We start from the raw sequence: 10,959 nt of genomic DNA on the forward strand, positions 1-10,959 counted from the left end.
TCTTTTTATCTTTAAATAAATGTGTTAAAAATTGCTAAAATATATTTATTTCTGTATATTGTAATAGAGAACTTTTTATTAGATGCGATTGTTTAAAGAATATATCACAATATTCTTATAGGAAAATGTAGCGGTTTATCCTTGGATTGTTCATTATAAATTATTGCAGTAGTTACATAAAATAGGTGAAATAGTTACAAAGTGATTGTCCATTATTAGCTTATTAGTTTAGATTCACCCATCTTTTCCCGGGATCCTGGATGATAGGTTGCATCTGTCTGTGTCCAGCACGTGCTTCAGGATGACACCATGCATCTGGGCCTTGTCAGCTGTTTCTTCAGCATGGGGATCCTACGACTGAGCTGTGTAGTGTAGAATGGAAAGAGAGCCGCTCCCTATGTCTTACAGGGGTTATATAGGCCCCTCATAGCATCTGCTCTTTATATATGGCACTAACTTACACTGAGCTAAGATTAGCACTTTGTGATGTCAGCAAAAGATCCTTGCACGATGGTTGATGCAATCTTATGCAATGTATGGATACAGAATAAAAATTAATATCCATATTTAATATTTAACACTAATAAAGGATTTTTTTCTGGCTGTTTTTTTCAAAACTTACTATGGGGTTACAAATGGGGGCGTCTTATAGGTGCCTCTCCATTACTAACTCCTGGGCTTCATGTCAGCTACCAATACAAGGCAGACATCAACCGCAACCAAGTTACCCCATTTGCCACAGCACAAGGGCAAGTGGGAAGAGCAAGGCTTAGCACCAAAATTGGCACATTGTATTGATGCCCCATTTCTGGGGCAGCTGAGAGCTGATCTTATTAGCCTCGGGGGAGGAAGGAGGGGGCAGTATCTATGGCTCCTTACCTGGCTAGTAATATCAGCCCACAGCTGTCTGTTTAGCCTTTGCTGGTTAATATTTCTAGGAGGACCCTACATCAATTTTTTTCTGGGGTTCCTCTGTAATCTAGCTAGTAAATGCTAATCAAACAGCTGTGGGCTGTTATTAATAGCCAGGGAACATTTTTGGCTACTGGCCCCTTCCCTGGCTAGTAATATCAGCCGCCAGTGGTCGGCTTTCCCTCTGCTGGTTATAAAAATGACGCTGGAGCCCACGTCATCTTTTTTTTATTTAAAGGGAATCTGTCACCCCCTGGGAGTTATCAGACCTCTAATATGGGCATCCAGGTTATAGAAATGTAAATCTATACTTATCTGTATGTCCCATATCAGAGCTCTGATAGCAGAGAAATATATTTTTATTAAATCATTTTCCTGAGCTTGGGCCCTGTGACGTACAGGGGCGGGCAGGGGAGCAGGGAAATATTTAAATTAGGCATATGGGCAGGCATTTCTTGGCGTCCCCTGATGCCATGCTCAGGAAAACTGATTTAATAAAAGGATATTTCTCTGCTATCAGACCTCTGATATGGGACATACAGGTAAGTATAGATTTACATTTCTATAACCTGTATGCCCATATTAGAGGTCTGATACCTCCCAGGGGGTGACAGATTCCCTTTAATTCTTCATTTTACACTGGATGTACTCAGCTGGGGCTGAATACAACTCCCTTCATTGACAAGGGACAATGATGAGAGTTGGTTTCAGCAGCCAGCGCTTGGTATCAGTGCTAACTGTACTGCTTTTCCCAGGCGCCGGTACGTGTCACACTGACATACGGACTGCACACTGATGTGTTACACGGACATACAGATACACGGATGTCACCCTTATGCCACAGAGATGTCACATACAGATGGCACATGGACACAGACCATTGATCTCACCAGTACTAGTTTTTCCTATATGGGAATCACCAGGACATGTGAAGGAGGCCTAAGAAGGTATATTCTTCAGCCAAGGCCTCAGATGCCAATCTATGTATTGTGACAGTGGCTCTGTTAGTGAATCTATGCCTGCCACAATTAGGGTGGCCCATAGGGGCTGTCAAAGATTTGTGGAATTTTGGAATAAAATACCAATTGGCTTTTTTTGGGTACATAATTTGTTTTTCAGCCTTCTTTTAGAATTTTGCCAAGCTCTACAAAATTTCGCAATAAATATTGTAATTTATTTCTAAACTTAAAGTTCATTGCGGAAAAATCCGCAGCATGTCCATTAATTTTGAGGAAACGCAGCGTTTTTGCCGCCATTGACTTGCATTGAATCGCATAATATCCGCATGACTACATGTGCACATGTGGATATTAAGCGATTCAATGTGCGGATGGTACCCGGGTCTGGAGAAGAGGAGACTCTCATCCAGACCCGGGTACCATAGAACCTGTAGTTAAAAAAAGAATTAAAAGAAAAGCACCCAGTCTCCTGTATGGTGCGTCCTGTGTCTTCGGTGGCTCACGGTGGTGTAAAAGGACCTTCTATGACGTCATTTAGTCATGTGACGGGTCACGCGACCGCTGACGTAGGTTGTCGCTTGACCTGTCACATGACTAAATGACGTCATGGTAGGTCCTTTTACACCACCGCGAGCCGTCGAAGACACTGGAGAAGGAGACCGGAGGCCATTGGCAGGTGAGTTTAATGATTTTTTTTTATTTTTCGCCATTTTATTCTTTTTTTTACTATTGATGCTGCATTTGCAGCATCGTAACTTGGTCACACTATATAAATCCATGCCGGTTGAATGGATTTATATAGTGTGACCAAGTTGTCACGCACTTTCCAAGTGATGCTAAAATCGCTTGGAAACCGCTTGACAACCCGCATGCGGAAATGCAAGTGAAGAACGTTTCACATCCGCATGTCCCTGGCAGGAAAAACGCATGTACAATCCGCATGTACAATCCGCATGCGTTTTTCCTGCCAGGGAGATGCAGAAAAAATCTGGAGAATTTCAGCATCGTGGGCACTTAGCTTAAAAAACTTTACTTCAGGTTCTCAGATGCTGAGTGTGAATTCTGTTCTGTAGGCAGACAGCAAAGTCGCATCTCTTTGAAGGGAGACAACACTGAGTCCTTGATACCCGATCACACATGGAGTCTCTGCTGGTTTTCTGGATGTAATTAAAGGTGCGGCAGTGCTGAATGTTTTAAACAGATGGATTTTTTTTACTGCTTTAAAAAAAGTCAAATTGAATATTTGCAAAGTGAAATTCATTCATTAAACAAAAATGTAAGCCCGGTAATAACAGTGAAGTGTTCGCCTCATCTATCATGAAGTCAGTCAAGTTACTAATAATAAGATCTTTTGTATAGTTTCCGTCCAGTGTCTCCAAGCAACTTGCTTCTATTTTGTTCCTGTTTTTCTTGGGTCGTCTCCTCTGGTCGATTTCCTAAAAGGATATTTAATGCACCGGGTGTGGAAAATGTTTTGGAGATTTTTCGCGGCGGTTTCTGGACAGACTGCTGGAAACTTTCTGATGTGCTGGAGTCTGAATCTGTAGTCCAATAATCAGTTGATCTTTTTTTCTGATATTTCCGCTGTCTAATTTTTTTGTTGACCCCAGTGGAAAATCCGACCAGCGTTATAATCTGATTTGTCTCGTAAAAATGTATCTTTCTTTCTTTCTCTGTTTTATTTCCGTCTGTATAGGGACCAATTTCTTCTCTAATTTGGAGAAAAACGTTGTAACTTAATTATTTGTGCCTCAAGTGAGAAGTTGAAGTTCTATTTTTACTTTTTCCAACTCTGGGGCTACTTCATTATATTCTTTTTCGTTCTGCTTAAGGGTTAAATCCATCAGATTTTTTTGTGTAGTTTAAGTGTATTTTTTTCCCAAGATATCACAAAGTTCTTATTTTTGGGAAATTTAAACATCTCTTTGAAGACTCAGAGCGCCCTAGGGACTCGTTCACGTTCCTGATTAGATTTAAGGGAATTAATCTTCCAAAATAGGTGTATCTCCTTTTCCGCTAAATGAGTAATTCTTCTTTCCCGAACCTGGATACTGATGACCTGTAACTCATAGTTTAGGTTGCAGTCCATAAAAATCGCACCTGTGTCTAGACGTAGTGCCCAGATTGTGCTCCAGGAGACCCACACCGTAAATTAAGTGGGTTCTTCTCACTATAGTAATGCCAAATACATGGATGATAAATGTGTTTTGGGCGCACTGCAAGGCTCAGAAGCGAGGGGAGATCTGACTTTGGGAGAGCGGATATTGCTGGATTGGTTTATGGAAGCCATGTTGCTTTTTAAGAGCCTTTCAGCCACTAATAATGTGGAAATCTCTGTTTTTCCACTAACAGATGATGGACCTGAGTGGGGACTTGATTATTGTGAGATGTGTAGAAGTTTTTATTCTCCTCTCCAGGGCAACAATCCCTACTCCACAAACTTGCATACCCTCGCAGAAATCTCAAACACCTTGACCTACACTCACGCTCTGAATCCCCTCTCCCTCTTATAGACATTAGTTCTTTACATGATGCAGATGTTGCTGCCACTTTATACAACACCACAACAGCTGCAGCTCTCGATTCGGTCGCTCCCCTCACACATACCAAAGCTTGCACAATCAACAGATAACCCTGGCACACCACCCTAACTAAAGAACTGCGAGGGGCCTCCAGGGTTGCTGAGCGTAGATGGAAAAGGTCCCACTCCAATGAGCACTTCATCGCATTCAAACAGTCCCTCACTACCTTCAAGTCCACACTCACTGCAGCAAAACAAACATACTTCGCATCTCTCATATCCTCCCTGGCTCACAACCCCAAACAACTATTCAACACCTTCAATTCTCTTCTCCGTCCTTCAATGCCTCCTCCCTCTCCTCTTATTTCAGCTGAAGACTTTGCCTCATTCTTCAAGCAGAAGATTGACACCATCAGACAAAGCTTTTGCCTAAAGCCCCCTCAGCCCCTCCCCACACCTACTCAACCCTCCTCCTCCAAAACCACCTTCTCCACCATTACGGAAGATCAACTTTCCTCTTTACTCTCCAAATCACACCTCACCACCTGTAAACTTGACCCAATCCTGTCCCACCTCATCCCAAATCTTACCACTATCTTCATCCCAGTCCTAGCCCACCTCTTCAACCTGTCATTAACAACTGGTGTCTTCCCCTCATGCTTCAAACATGCCTCAATCACACCCATCCTCAAAAAGCCCTCCCTTGACCCATCCTCTCTGACTAGCTATCGCCCCATATCACTTCTCCCCTATGCCTCAAAACTACTGGAACAACACGTCCATTCTGAGCTGTCCTCCCACCTCTCCTCCTGCTCCCTCTTCGACCGCCTACAATCTGGTTTCCGACCGCACCATTCTACTGAAACTGCCCTTACCAAAGTCACCAATGACCTACTAACTGCCAAATCTAAGCGACACTACTCTGTCCTCCTCCTCCTAGACCTGTCATCTGCCTTCGACACAGCGGACCATTCCCTCTTACTACAAACTCTCTCATCTCTCGGCATCACAGACTTGGCCCTATCCTGGATCTCCTCATACCTAACAGACAGGACATTCAGTGTCTCTCACTCATACACCACCTCCTCATCTCGCCCCCTATCTGTCGGTGTCCCCCAAGGTTCAGTTCTAGGACCCCTGCTCTTCTCCATCTACACCTTCGGCCTGGGACAGCTCATAGAGTCTCATGGCTTTCATTATCACCTCTATGCTGATGACATACAGATCTACCTCTCTGGACCCGATATCACCTCCTTACTAACCAAAATACCACAATGTCTGTCTGCTATTTCATCCTTCTCTGCTAGATTTCTAAAACTTAACATGGACAAAGCAGAATTCATCATCTTTCCGCCATCTCATTCACCACCCCCCCAACTGACCTATCTATCATCGTCAATGGCTGTCCACTCTCTCCTGTCCATCAAGCTCGCTGCCTTGGGGTAACCCTGGACTCTGATCTCTCCTTCAAACCACATATCCAAGCCCTTTCCACTTCCTGCCGACTCCAACTCAAAAATATCTCCCGGATCCGCACATTCCTCAACCACGAATCTGCAAAAACACTAGTGCACGTCCTCATCATCTCCCGCCTTGACTACTGCAACCTCCTGCTCAGTGGCCTCCCTTCCAACATTATTGCACCCCTCCAATCCATCCTAAACTCTGCTGCCCGACTAATCCACCTGTCCCCCCGCTATTCCCCGGCCTCTCCTCTCTGTCAATCTCTTCACTGGCTCCCCATTGCTCAGAGACTCCAGTTCAAAACCCTAACCATGACATACAAAACCATTCACAACCTATCTCCTCCATATATCTCTGACCTAGTCTCCCGTTACATACTCGCACGCAACCTCTGATCCTCACAAGATCTCCTTCTCTACTCCCCTCTTATCTCCTCCTCCCACAATCGCATACTAGATTTCTCCTGTGCTTCCCCCTTACTCTGGAACTCTCTAACCCAACACGTCAGACTCTCGCCTACCGTGGAAACCTTCAAAAGGAGCCTGAAGACCAACCTCTTCCGACAAGCCTACAACCTGCAGTAACCACTGATCCACCACACCACTGCACGACCAGCTCTACACTCACAAACTGTATCCTCACCCATCCCTTGTAGATTGTGAGCCCTCACGGGCAGGGACCTCGCTCCTCCTGTACCAGTCGCTGTCACATTGTGTTCAAGATTAGTGTAATTGTTCTTGTATGTATACCCCTTTTTCACATGTAAAGTGCCATGGAATAAATGGCGCTATAATAATAAATAATAATTCAATGTTTTTACATAACTTCCCATTTGTACGGATAGTTTAAGTAGAAATGTTCAAAAATATAAATTTCATGGATATTTTGTTCAAAAATAATAATTGTTTTTATTCTTAGCAGATGACTGTACCAGGAGATCAGAGGGACAGCTGACATCTTCAATTTTTAAATCAGATGATCTTGAGATCCCACAGGATACAATTGAAATGAATGTCATTACTCCAGATATACCATTGTCCCTTCACAGCAAAGATCAATTATCTGATCCTTTGAAACAGGTCCTGTCTTCTGATTCATTACTGACTACCAAGGAAAATCTAAGTCACAAAATAAGCATTAAAAAACGAATTGCTTCTAAAGCAAAGAAGCCATTTTCCTGTTCAGAATGTGGGAAATGTTTTAACCAGTATTGGATCCTTGTTAATCACCAGAGAAGTCACACAGGGGAGAAGCTTTTTTCATGTTCAGAATGTGGGAAATGTTATAACCAGAAATCAGATCTTGTTAATCACCAGAGAACTCACACAGGGGAGAAGCCTTTTTCATGCTCAGAATGTGGGAAATGTTTTAACTACAAATCAGTTCTTGTTAAACACCAGAGAACTCACAGAGGGGAGAAGCCTTTTTCATGTTCAGAATGTGGGAAATGTTTTGTACAGAAATCACAGCTTATCGCACATCAGAAGACTCATACAGTGGAGAAGCCTTTTTCATGTTCAGAATGTGGGAAATGTTTTAAGTACAAATCAGTTCTTGTTAATCATAAGAGAACCCACACAGGGGAGAAACCCTTTTCCTGTTCAGAATGTGAGAAATGTTTTTACAGAAATCACAGCTTATCGCACACCAGAGAACTCACACAGGGGAGAAGCCTTTTTCATGTTCAGAATGTGGGAAATGTTTTAACCAGAAATCAGATTTTGTTAAGCACCAGAGAACTCACACAGGGGAGAAGCCTTTTTCCTGTTCAGAATGTGAAAAATGTTTTAACCAGAAATCAGATCTTGTTCGTCACCAGAGAACTCACACAGGGGAGAAGCCCTTTTTATGTTCAGATTGTGGGAAATGTTTTGTGCAGAAATCACACCTTGTTAGACACCAGACACTTCACACAGGGGAGAAGCCGTTTTCTTGTTCTTAATGTGGGAAATATTTTACGAGGATATCAGCTGTTAATAAACATCAGAAAAGTCACACAATGAAGGAGCCTTTTTCCTGTTCAGAAAGTGGGAATTGTTTAACCATAAATTGATTTTTGTTATACACCAAATAACTCACTCGGGAAAAGCATTTTTCATGTTCAGAATGTGGGAAATGTTTTAACCCCTTTCTGACATTTGTGGTAATAATACGTCATGGTGCCCTGGGCCTATTGGGCCAGTGACGTACTATTACTTCATGTGGTGATCACGCCCACACACAAGCGGTGCGGGTCGATCGCTGCTGACTGTCAGCTATTTGCAGGGAGTGGTCCCGCACCGCTCCCTGCACATTAACCCCTGAAATGCTGCATTCGAAGTCGAGGGAAAGAGGGGGTAAGCACCGATGCTTACCTCCTCTGCCGGTGTCCCACACTATCTGCAGCGGCTCCCGGATGTTATCATGATGATCCGATGTCGTCATGACAGCATCTCGGTCACCAGACAGCAGGAAGTTACTTTGGTCATGCGCAGTGCATGACCAAAGTAACTTCTCCCTCTGCAGCTGTGACAGCCTGGATAGCACAGGGATGCTGCTGCATTCCTGTGCTATACAGGCAATCTGAATGTGAAAAGTGAAAGTCCCATAGTGGGACAATGTGTAAAAGTACCAAAAGGCTCAGAAAGTGAAAAAAAAAATTGTAAAAATATTTTTAAAAAAATAAAAATATACTGTACCCATAAATAAATATTATCGTGAAAACAAAAAAAACAATAAAATTACACATATGTGGTATCACTCCGTCCAGAACGACCTGACCTACAAAACTGTCCCACTAGTTAACCCCTTTAGTGAACACGGTAAAAAAAACAAAGCAAAAAACGATGATTTATCATCATACCGCCAATAAAAAATGCAATAAAACGCGATCAAAATGACGAATGCAAAAAAATGGTACCGCTGAAAACATCATCTTGTCCCGCAAAAAACAAGCTGCCTTGCTCCATCAGCCAAAAAATAAAAAAGTTATAGCCCTCAGAATAAAGCGATACAAAAAAAATATTTTTTCTATAAAATAGTTTTTATTGTGTAAAAGCGCCAAAACATAAAAAAAGATATAAATGTGGTACCACTGTAAACGTACTGAACCGAAGAATAATGCTGCCTTATCAATTTTACCAAATGTGGAATGGCATAAAAAAAAAAAAATTCCGGAATTGTTGATTTTTGTTTATTCCGCCTCCCAAAAATCAAAATAGAAAGCGATCAAAAAATGTCACGTGCCTGAAAATGGCACCAATAACAACGTCAACTTGTCCTGCAAAAAACAAGCCATCACATGACTGTCGGCCAAAATGTGGAAAAATTATAGCTCTCAAAATATGGTGATGCAAAAACTAGCCTTTGCAAAAAAAAAAAGCGTCTTTTCATGTGACATCTGTCAGTCATAAAAAACTGATATGGATCTGGTAACTCTGTAATCGTACCGACCCGAAGAATAAAGTGTCTTAATCAATTATACCGTACGAGAAACGGCATAAAAAATAAACTCTAGGGTTGGGCTAGGGTTAGGTTTGGGTTAGTGTTAGGGTTGGGCTAGGGTTAGAGTTGGGTTAGAGTTGGGTTAGAGTTGGGTTAGAGTTGGGTTAGAGTTGGGTTAGAGTTGGGTTAGAGTTGGGTTAGAGTTGGGTTAGGGTTGGGCTAGGGTTGGGTTAGGGTTGGGCTAGGGTTGGGCTAGGGTTGTGTTAGGGTTGGGCTAGGGTTATGGTTGGGTTAGGGGTGGGCTAGGGTTGGTGTTGGGATTTTTTCAAAAGTAAAGAAAAAAAATGACAACGATATGGTGACTAGTGTTAAGCGCAAGTGCTCGCTACTTGAGTTTGCTTCGGGAGCTCGGGTATGCACTGAGTATAGCGGGTGCTCGAGTGACATGATTGAGTCTCTGCCCCATATGTTTTGCAGCCGTTATACAGCCAAAAAAACCTTCGGAAATTGCCTGCCATGCACGAGCTATCCCCGCATGTTTTTTTTTGGGGTGTCTAATAACCGTGAAACATGCGGGCAGGGACTCGAGCATGTCACTTGAGCACCCGCTATACATGGTGCATACCTGAGTACCCAATGCAATTCAAGTAGCGAGCACTTGCGCTCAAGAGTAATGACAACTTATTCAATATGATGACCTAATGTTATCAAATTCTGTGTCGTACCTCTGGGTTCAAAATGTTCACTATACCCCTTGATAAAATCCTTGAGGGGTCTAGTTTCCAAAATGGGGTCAATTCTTGTGGATTTCCACTATTTAGGTGCATCAGGGGCTCTCCAAAAGCAACATGACGTCCGCTAATTATTCAAGAAAATTTTACATTCAAAAAGTCAAATGGCGCTCCTTCCCTTCCGAACTCTGCCGTGCGCCCAAACAGTGTATTTTCCCCACATATAGGGTATAGGCTTACTCAGGAGAAATTGCACAAGAAATTGCATGGTGCAATTTCTCCTGTTATTCTTATGAAAATGCAAAATTGGAGGCTGAAAAACATTTTTGTTGGAAAAATGTGAAAATTTTATTTTTACGGCTCAATGTTTTAAACTTCTGTGAAGCACCTAGAGGTTCAAGGTGATCACCACACATCTAGATAAGTTCCCTGAGGGGTCTAGTTTCCAAAATGGGGTCACTTGTGGTGGGTTTCCACTGTTTAGGCACATTAGGGGCTCCCCAAACGCAACATGGCATCCCCTAATTGTTCACGCAAATTTTACATTCAAAAAGTCAAATGGATCTCCTTCCTTTCCGAACCCTGCCATGCGCCCAGTGGTTTTCCTCTATATACGGGGTATCGGCGTTCTCAGAATGAATTGCACAACAAATTTTATGGTCCATTTTTTCCTGATACCCTCGCGAAAATGAAAAAAATGGGTTCTAAACTAACATTTTTGTGAAAAAGTTAAATGCTAATTTTTTCTTCCACATTACAAAAATTCCTGTGAAGCACCTGAAGGGTTAATAAACGTATTGAATGTAGTTTTGAGCACCTTGAGGGGTGCAGTTTTTAGAATGGTGTCACTTTTCTGTATTTTCTGTCATAAAGGCCCCTCAAAGTCACTTCAAATGTGACGTGGTCCCTAAAAAAATGGTTTTGTAAATTTTGTTGTAAAAATGAGAAA

The 10,959-nt window shown here is 42.4% G+C and overlaps 1 pseudogene; it reads left to right on the plus strand.

The window, feature by feature from the left end:
* The window catches only part of LOC141203895 (uncharacterized), a 56,367-nt pseudogene extending 46,890 nt beyond the window's left edge, over window positions 1-9,477 (plus strand).
* The last annotated feature ends 1,482 nt before the right edge of the window (window positions 9,478-10,959 follow it).

This window comes from Phyllobates terribilis, unplaced genomic scaffold (genome assembly GCF_046119375.1).
Source record: "Phyllobates terribilis strain yellow unplaced genomic scaffold, ASM4611937v1 Scaffold_130__1_contigs__length_5004896, whole genome shotgun sequence".
Lineage (NCBI taxonomy): Eukaryota > Metazoa > Chordata > Amphibia > Anura > Dendrobatidae > Phyllobates > Phyllobates terribilis.